This window comes from Anoplopoma fimbria, chromosome 8 (genome assembly GCF_027596085.1).
Source record: "Anoplopoma fimbria isolate UVic2021 breed Golden Eagle Sablefish chromosome 8, Afim_UVic_2022, whole genome shotgun sequence".
Classification (NCBI taxonomy): Eukaryota; Metazoa; Chordata; class Actinopteri; order Perciformes; family Anoplopomatidae; genus Anoplopoma; species Anoplopoma fimbria.
The window spans coordinates 1,836,646-1,846,772 of NC_072456.1; positions in this window are offsets into that span (position 1 = coordinate 1,836,646).

Genomic DNA, 10,127 nt, shown 5'->3' on the forward strand with positions numbered 1-10,127 from the left:
AGAAACGAGATCGCTCCGTCTTCCTCCTCTGCAGCAGATGGCTTCCAGGGAGTGTCTAATAATCTGTCACTACAGTTTTTTGTTGGCTCGATGTTTCTGTCTGTTAGATAACATGTTATCCAAGTTTCTCCTGCGGCTGTTTTCCAGCCTCAACTCATCTGATCCTGAATCAGTCAGATAACTAAACACTTTCCACTCGTTTCTCTGCTCTTCATCTTTCTGTTTTCATCTTTCTGCAGATTGTTTCTGCAGAACTGCAGAAACAATCTGCAGAAAGCAAACCTGATTCCGACTTTCCATCTTATTTATTATAAATAAGTTAATTTGACCTCTTAAGAAGCATCACAAGATTTTGTTAAACACGTGTTGTTCGCCGCTGTGTATTGTGATGCATGTTTTAATTAGGACCCAATAATGTTACATAATAACATTATTGGCTGTTGAAACAAACATAATGCCATGTGTGTCATGTTTTATCAGTATAACAAGAGCACAATCTTAACTTGACAAACAACATATTTCATTATTTCACTTCTTCCTGGTTTTTAGTCACATGCGTAATAAATGTATCTCCAGATTATCTTTATTCCTGCACTGAGTGAGGAGGGTGGATTTTGTCCTCCCTCACTTACACATTATGAAATGATCTTTTAATCTGTAGTATGAACTGAAGGAATTATTTTAGCAAGTTAAACCTGTTTCACGGTTTATGGATGCTTGGCTTTGAACCAAAACCACCATCTTTCCTGAACCTGCTAGAATATTTTAGCAGACAGAGCTGCATATTATCTTTACTCATATTAATATTTTCATTTTGGTACTGCTGTGTATGCTAATATCCTATATTAATAACTGTTTGAATGTCATATACATCTTCATCCGTCCAGTGAGTAAACAGTTTGCAGAAACATGCACTGTGCACAAATCAATCAATAAACCAATCAATAATTAAACCTCACATTGAGTCTGTGTGACACAGTGAGGTCATTACTGTGTGGTCTGAGCTGCACATGCTCAGTGAGCTCTGTAAAGCTGCTCATGTGACTACGTCAGACCGTGACCTTCACTGTAGAGATGATGAATCATAGAGCTCGAACGCATGGAGAGGAAGTGACTCTGCTGTTTGTTTGTTTGTTTGTTTGTTTGTTTGTTTGTTTGTTTCAGACAGTAAATAAAAACAACTCTCAGTTTCCGTTGTTCTTCAGCTGATTTTGAATCTCTGTCGTCAGGTTTTCTTTTGTGCACAGCAGATCTGAATTCAGCAGACGGTCAGTGCACCAAATGTCACCGCTGCAGCATTCATTATGAGGAGCCGACCTTCTGGGGATTGTGGGTAAGAGGAGGAGGGTCATTTAATGTGGATTTACTGGACGTATTCTCAGGTTGCAGGACGGACTGCAGAGGACTGTATGACAGGAATGATCCCATCTTATTCTAGTTGTTTAAAACATTTTATCTAAACACAGCTGATGTATACAATGTGATGGAATATTAAACAAACTATATTATTATTTTTATCATGATGCAGCTTTTTAAAAGTCCATTTTGTTATTATTGTTATTGTTGATTTGATAATCTGAACAGTTGTCACTTTGACTAAGAAATTATAAACATTTTGTGAGATTAACTGCTGATCGTAATAAAATAAAATAATTAACCATTTTTAGTCTTCTACAATTACTGTAAAAATGAAAACCTGTCAATCAATTTGAGAATGTTTAATCCTATATATAAATATATACAGAGTATTTATTTATACAAAGATTTAATAGTCTTCTTCCATAAAGTCCTAGTTCATGTGAGAGCCAGATTGCCAACTGAGCAGCGGAGAAGCAGATACATGACTTTTAGTTTAAACACACTGAATCCTACATTTCCCATATTGCAACTTGATAGCATGATAGACCAGACAATCTTGCTGTCACATAAGGAGAGAAACGGGAAAATGCAGAAATGCTGTTGTATAGCGGGTTAACCAAGGCCCACATGAATATTCACCGTCCGTGTAGTAAATGTCTAAATGCTGCTGGTGACAGTTACTGATGTTGGATAGCTAGCTGGATGGGAGGCTGCTGCAGCAGTCTTTCAGGACGGCAGCATAAAACTGTTGTTGCCTACTAACTCACAGCCTAAAGATCAAACAGCTGGCTGTTTGATTATTTAAAGACAGCATTAAGCCCAACGATACCTGGAGATTTAATCATATATGTAGCTTTACAGATATCTGTATAAGCAATATCAGACCACTGTGTCGGGTCAGTGATGCACTTGTACGGGGGAGGATTTAAGGGACATGATGACAGATTAATAAGCCTTCATTTGTTAAGGTATCGCAAACTCTCAGGTTCATATAAACTTGTCAAAATGACAATTCAAGCACATGTCAGATTGCATTGAAATCTATGGGATCTTTGCTTTTCTATCCCCCAAAAAGCGGTGCGGACTTGACGTTTTACAACATACCCGTCTGTGGTCTTTTGCTACTCACTATCACTGCTCACTGATTTTCATGGTCAAACACAGACAAACATCGTCCCATCAGAAAACACAAAACCCTACCTGATTCTAACTATCTTCCTGTTGGCCAGAGTGACGAGTCAGCTCGTTTTCCTGCTGCTGTATATGAACACCAAACATGCAATAACAAAACAACCAGACAGGACAGGAGGTCAACACAGTAATTAAAACCACTATATGTAGAAAATAATCAAACAGCCCACTAACTTTACTGTCCCAGGATTCTGTGTGCACCACCCTCTGTTTCTCTATACCGTGTTCTACACAAAGTGGATTCTGGCTGTCAGAAACAACTCAAGCGGATGATTCTGACCTAACTTGGCAGCAACTCCAAAAACCACACTTCAAGTATGGTTTTGAAACAGACGGGCATGACGGGCAGAAAATGATCAATAGTCAGTGTATTACCTACAGAAGATGGCGGCTAGCACCCTCCCAGTTTGGATGAACAGACGGTGACAACAAAGCGATGCACTGCTGTGGATGGGGGAGGAAGCAAAGCATTGCTTCAGTTCCCTCAGAAAGAGCTGTCTGACGTCTAGATCTTCTCCTTTTTTGCTTTATATGTACACAGATAGGATGTAGATACGTTCCTTTAACACAAGAAACAAAAAACTATAGCAAAAAAAAGGCCAACATAATTTAGAAAAAAACCCAATACAAATTCTTAATATAGTGTACACTTAAACGATGGACAGAGAGAACAACCACACCAACAGATCCATGATGATCCAACAATTAACAAGCTGCAACGTGTTATTATAATTAAACCCCTAAAACACGATTCTCCTTTGATGATGACCATCATCCATGTTTTGATCCACTCAGGTATCAAGCGTATTGACGAACAGACCTTCAGCGCCACAACAGACGTCATAGGGCTGAAGAGAAATGATGATTTACCATCTCCTAGAACAACATGTCCTCTTCAACATATTTTGTTTGCCTTTCACCAAACTATACGATCCTCCAACACAACATGAGCTGTTAACGACTGGAGCATTATGACACTGTGTTCTGGTTCTGTTAAGACTCTCACAGCTCAATGAGAACATTAACAAAACAGTGCTTGTTGTTTAAACCCCAGACATCAAGGAGGGTCCTCACTAGTACAGAATAAGAAATGTGTGTGTGTGTGTGTGTGTGTGTGTGTGTGTGTGTGTGTGTGTGTGTGTGTGTGTGTGTGTGTGTGTGTGTGTGTGTGTGTGTGTGTGTGTGTGTGTTTGAGAGGCCCCCATCATAAAGACCTCAGGTGGTGTGTGATGTCGGTGTTTCTCATCAGAATCCTGTGCTGACATATATATTGATATTCTCTGTTACCATGGTCCAGGCTCACATCCCCCCTCCATCACCATGGTGACACATTTACATCCAGTGATGTCTCTTTCTGCCTCTCTTGTCGTCTGGTACACACACACACTCACTGTTGCAGTCGCTGGCAAAGCATGCTGGGTAAGAAAATGTGGGAGCTCCCGGGAGGATAACGAATCAGACAGAACAGAGACTTTAAACGAGCATTAACGGAGCCCGTTAACGGGCTGCAGTTGCTATGGCAACGGCCGATCTGATGCTTGTGACCCCGTTATGAGACGACGACTAGAAGAGATGAAACAGGAAAAGATCATAGAGAAGGAAGACAAAGCACCAAGCCATATCTGCTTATTGCAGGAATGTCAGTAACTGTCGACCAATCAGTAAAACTAAATGCAGACTCATTTAGAAACCCTGAGTTCATTTAGAGCCTCCATGCCTGTTAAATGTTATATGTTCAGTTTGTTTTTGGGTCACAATTAAAAAAAAAACATAAAATATAATTGAATCAATCCTTCATGCGTGAAAAGAAACATTGTGGGGGTAAAAAGAATGACATGAAGAACAAATCTGAAGATTGTCATTGAAAAACACATCAGAGCGCAAAAAATATGTGTTACAAAGCCAGTGTTTTCCACTTTTTCAGATTTGTTTTCAACGTCAAATTCTACATTTGATGGCATTTTTTTAATCCACTGTCCTGGCTCTATAATCTAAAGGGGATTTGTATCAAGACTGTAGTTATTGTTGTCTGATTATCAGCTGGTATATCATTAATGGATATGAAACATGGGAAGCTAATGCACACGTCCACCTCAATGGTTAATGTTCATCAATACAGTCAAATCATTCTACATCCCATTTGCTTCTCAAATTCACAGTGAGTCAGCAGAAAACACAGATTCATTTTCTTCTACTGCACAAAGACCTACTTATATATGCATGCTGATGTTAACAAGTAATATTATATATTATAAAATAAAAAATATTGTATCCTGATAGATCCTCCTCTTCTTCTTCCTGCTGAAGGTGATCCCTGTCTTTATTTCTGACATGTAGCTGTTTAAACAGATCTACTGACCAAGACAGAGGTCCTCTGTTGATTCTGATCATATATTGTGTGATTTTAATTATGTATTTATTTGTATTTTCTGTCGTCTCTTTCTTCATGAGATCAGATTTTAGGATTTGTAACTCTCTTAATAAAAAATGCTCACGTATTTAAAACATATTGTGTATCTGAACAAAGAGAGTGTCGATCACTACCACCCCCACCTGCTCCACCCCCACATCTTCCACAGCCTGCATCTCTCTCTCTCTCTCCCCCAGTGGGGATAGTCTGGTTACCGTGGCAACCGCATCCTCCAGGCAAAGAGAGGAGGAGGAGGAGGAGAAAATGGCGTCGGTGTGGAGAAGGAATGCAGTCAAACATCCAGATAGGTCTCTACAAAACAGAGTCTTCTTCTTGTCTCAGTGTGTTTGAGGGTTTTAAGATCTTCAGTCTTTAACTGTAACACATTCTGGATGTTTTTACACTTATAATGTTATTACCAGGATGAGAGTATAATTTAATTTGGTGCGTCAGACTGAGAGGAGACACTCCCTGAGACAATAAAAGCATTTCCTCGAACAGTAACTGCCCTCTGGATGCTAAAAGCTAAGCTAACGAGTCAAGGCAATTTGATTTATATGGCGCCAGATCACAACGAATCACGATGATTGATGCTTAAAGCAGGAAGATGACTTTAGTGTATCATCCACATCAGGTCAATCTTGATTTCCTTTCTGCTGCAGCTAAAGCAGTCACAAACCAGTAGTGAATGTTACTACTAATAAATACTGTGTGTGTATCAAAGCCTGATGTCTCCTCTTCCTCTGCACCACAGAGCTCCATTAACAATGACGAGCCGCACTGTTGCACTGCCTCACATGCTCCTTCATCACCATGAACAGACACACTGTAGTTTATTTCGACCCAATCAAACATACACCGTCCTGCTGTCGTAAATACTAACTAGAGCACCAAATGTGTATTAATCCGCCACTGAAAATAGTCCCCAACAATTGCACTATTTCTAAAAACTACAGAGACTGTTTTAGGAAATTACTGAGTCCTTTTTAAACATGAAACTGTCTATTTGTGCGTTTAAAGATTAGCATCCAGAGTAGGAACCAATAGGCTTTGTGCTGAGAGCCACAGACAGGAAGTCAGTTGGAAGATTTGAGAGATGAACTGAGCAGCTATTGGTTGGGACTCTTTATGGGATTTGTTGATAATAAGAAAAAATATCCTCCAAATTCCTGAACTAATAACTTAGGCTGTGGCAGAAATTGACTTTGAGTACGATCACTGTGATATCAAGACTTGTGGCTACAAAGAAGAGGAAGATGAGGAGGAGGAGGAAATGGGTGGAAGAAGCTTTTACCGCACATTCAACTGGATTCATTCAGCACAACAACAAACTGTCATGTCATCATAGAGTGAGTCAGCGCTTACACTTCCTGTCTGCAAATACATGGCCATATTCTTGTTGTTGATGAAATATGCTGCTTTTGTTCGCGTCTTTATCGACAAATCCAAAGGCACTTTATCAGACTTTACACTAGCGGCTTCACACAACTATTAAAACATGTGCAGTAACACTGCCGTACACCTGGAAACACCTGGAAAGCGACACACTGCAAAGTAAACACAAGAGACAACATGGCCGCCTCAGACTGTTCAGAATAAATGTGAAGTTAATCTGTTTTAAATTCACATTTAGACTTTCAATCAAACCGAACGTCCAAACTTTCAAGCTCAATGTGGACTATAAATTCCTAAAAGTGAAGACACCTCCGTCTCCACGACTACCGAGTAAACTCCATCTGCTGTTGAGCGAGTGAAAGCTCTGGAACAAACCAGCAAGTGGACCTTGAGTTGACATTGTTGTTTCAAACCAACAATAAAAAAATAAAATTCAGCAGATTTAAACCCTCAGTCACAAGCAACGTCAAAGGTTTGAGGTGACATCATTATGGAAGACATCCAGCTGCATTCGTCTCTTAGTCTGACGCAGCTTACTGTTTATAAAACTGTCCGTTACATAACTTGACATCATCGCTGCCTCTTCCGGCTCAGTGAGGCACAAACTTCCTGTCCCAGAGGCCCGCTGAGTCACAGCCAGAGCACCCTGGACCGCCACGACCCGAACACACGGCATCTGAACATCTGATCCAAACTGACACACAAGTCAAAGGTCAAACTATTTTGCATCTGGCTGTTTCTGATAGACATCAGCACGTCCTTGTGATTATAACAGTGACGTTTCTGACGTTTTTCTGATTTTCTTCATGTGCACCGCTGCTCAGACACTAAAGAGAAAAACTAAAGGGCCACATACTAACAATAACCCTCTGTAGGATCTGATGATATTAAAGGAAGCCATTAAAGGACAAAAACTCTTATCAATCAAATCTAAATGACTTCAGTAACTTAAACTTAATTCGAGCAACGTTAAACACACCCCTGTCTACATCAATGGAGCTGAAGTGGAGCAAGTGAAGGGCTTTCAGTTCCTGGGAATCCGCATCGTAAACAGCCTGACTAATCATCACATGTCTCCATCCTGGTGAAGCATCAGTGATATTGGTGACAAGAGGTGCCTGCGCAAATCCCAAAGGATACTAAAAGACATCACCCACCACAGCTACAACCTGTTCACCCTGCTGCCGTCTGGCAAGATATACAGCTGTAGTATCAGCTGCCAAACAATCAGACCTCAGAGCAGCTTCTTTCTTCAGACTGGGAGACTCCTTCACTCATCCTCTACCCTCCACCATTAAAAGTAGTTATTGCTTCTTTGTTTTTCTAATTTAGCATAATGGACTACAAATAAATTTTGTTTAACAATGACAATAAATAAACCATGGACCTTGAACGTTTGCTCCCTGCAGCTTTATTTAGGAGGAAACTAAATCAATAAATATTACATATAAAATCAGATTTGACTTTTTGCTTTAGTGGATTCTAAAAAATTAACCAGCTCACAGTTCAGTCAAATATTAGGTGGAAGTCACATTGATGAAGACAACCTAAAGTCTAAGTTTTAAAACTTGATCACAGAATGTAGAGACATTCAAACTAAACATACCTCTATGCTGATCAGCCTCCATTTTGTAAATACATCATTCTTTAGATTGATTTCCTTTCTTCCAGTCAGACGCTGGTTTCACTTTATTGGAGAAGAGAGTGGTTGCAAAGAAATAATCCATCAGGTTTGCTTGTTTGATTACTTACAAACATTCTCATCATGTGGAGATGCAGCTGAAAGAAATCACTTCCTGTTGGTGAGTTTAACGACACTCAGACATCTGACCACTGAACAACATTAGAGGGATGACTATCAGGAAATCAAACAACAGGTTAATATGTTTCTGGTCTACAGCCGTCTGTCAGATGTGAGCGTTTCCATGAACGCATCACAAGGGAAGTACATGTACTGCAGATATTTGAATGTTTATGTTTTAGGAATTGAGACCCACTGTTTGATAAATTTACAATATTTCAAAAACAGACATTCAAAACCACATTCATAAATCTACCAATTTAGTGCTTTCGGAGGAAATTTGTACCAAGAGGGTTTAAGTTTCCAAAGTTCAAAAGGGGTTTTATAGATATTTTACAGATTTATAGAGACACTTTTGGATTACTGAAGGCTAATTTGATTTACCACGTAAAGATTTGACTGCTCAAAATAAAATAAAAAGAGAAACTTTAACATAAAGAATAACTGTACGGACATTGATGGATTATCTCTCTGCAGAGTCTCTGCAGGTTCATTAACGTGTGTTTTTGGGGGACGTTGAGGTTTTTACGAACTGTTACTTTACGTCACTTGGAATGTTGATGGAAATCGGGTCACCATGTTACATGCATTCAACTTATAGTTTACCATGTGGGCCTCTATTCCAGTATGTCTGTTGTGACGGACCATGTGGTGACCTTGAAGTAGCACCATATTGCTTGTGTTTGGTTGGGTTAGTCATTATTCAACACTTCTTAAGAATTTAGTGCTTGTAAAATCCAGATTACAGCCCTCAAACAACAGCTGAAATCTCCACTCAGGTTTCTCTATTTTCATTCTGTAAACTGTAAATCGGATTAAACTGATTATATTCTGAAAGCTTCTCTTTTGATTCCAAGGTTGAAACTCTGGATTTAATGTGACATTTCTTCTCAGTTGTATAATGATGTTCATCAGTTAAACAGAAACCTTAGACAGAAAAAGGAGCCACACCCTCCGCCCAACATCCGCCATCCTCCGTCAGACTCATCTATCAGCATGCAGCGGCATTAATGATTCAGTATCAACACTGACCAGGAAAATCTTCAAATCCCTAGATAAACCTACTCCGAACTAAATGTTACCCTCTCATTATAAATATTATGGTAATTAAACGTTCATACGTGGCTTAAAGCCTTCCAGCATATATATATATATATGGAAGATTTAAAATGCCTAAAAGAAAAACAAATCTAGTGAATACACCAGATTCTTGCACATTTACAGCCACAGTTCATCCCAAAACCTCAACCTGCGCAGTTTCATATTGGTTTATGATACTGATCATGTGACCTCAACATCACCTTTATCCCTTCACTTCCTGTCCACTCTGTCTCCTCTCTAATGGAGGCAAATATTTAAAAAAATAAAATAACAGGCAACTTTAAAACTCAGACCTTAAAGATTGTGCTTTTTATAGAACATCATATTAAGTAGCATTGTATTATTATTGTGATTATTATCAAAGATTCTCATGCAGTGTGTATGAACAACAGTCATCAAAACTCTCCTGAGAGTCAGCCACAAAATAAGCTTGTTTATCATCTTACTGTAGTGTTTGATAAACACATTTATAGTTTCACTTAGTTGTTTTTATTATTATTATTATTATTATTCCTCACTTGAATAAAAATTCACAAGATTTAGAATATAGCCATCCCCTATAATTCTTTTCATCATTTCGAAGATAAAACAGATCAAAAAAGCCAAATAGATTTATGTTAATCCAACAAACCAAACATATGAAAGGTTTGGTTTGCTCTTGATCAAACAGGCTTCCTTATTATTCTCATTTACAAGAGAAATCAGTCCACGTTTTACTGGATCTACATTCACTTTGCATTCCAGATCCATAAAATCAACAAAATACAGACAAAATAAAACACCAATATGAATCTATAAAATAAACCGATCCCTCCATAAGAAAAGAAATGGTAAAAAAACACTTAAACATAAAAAAGAGAGACTATATAG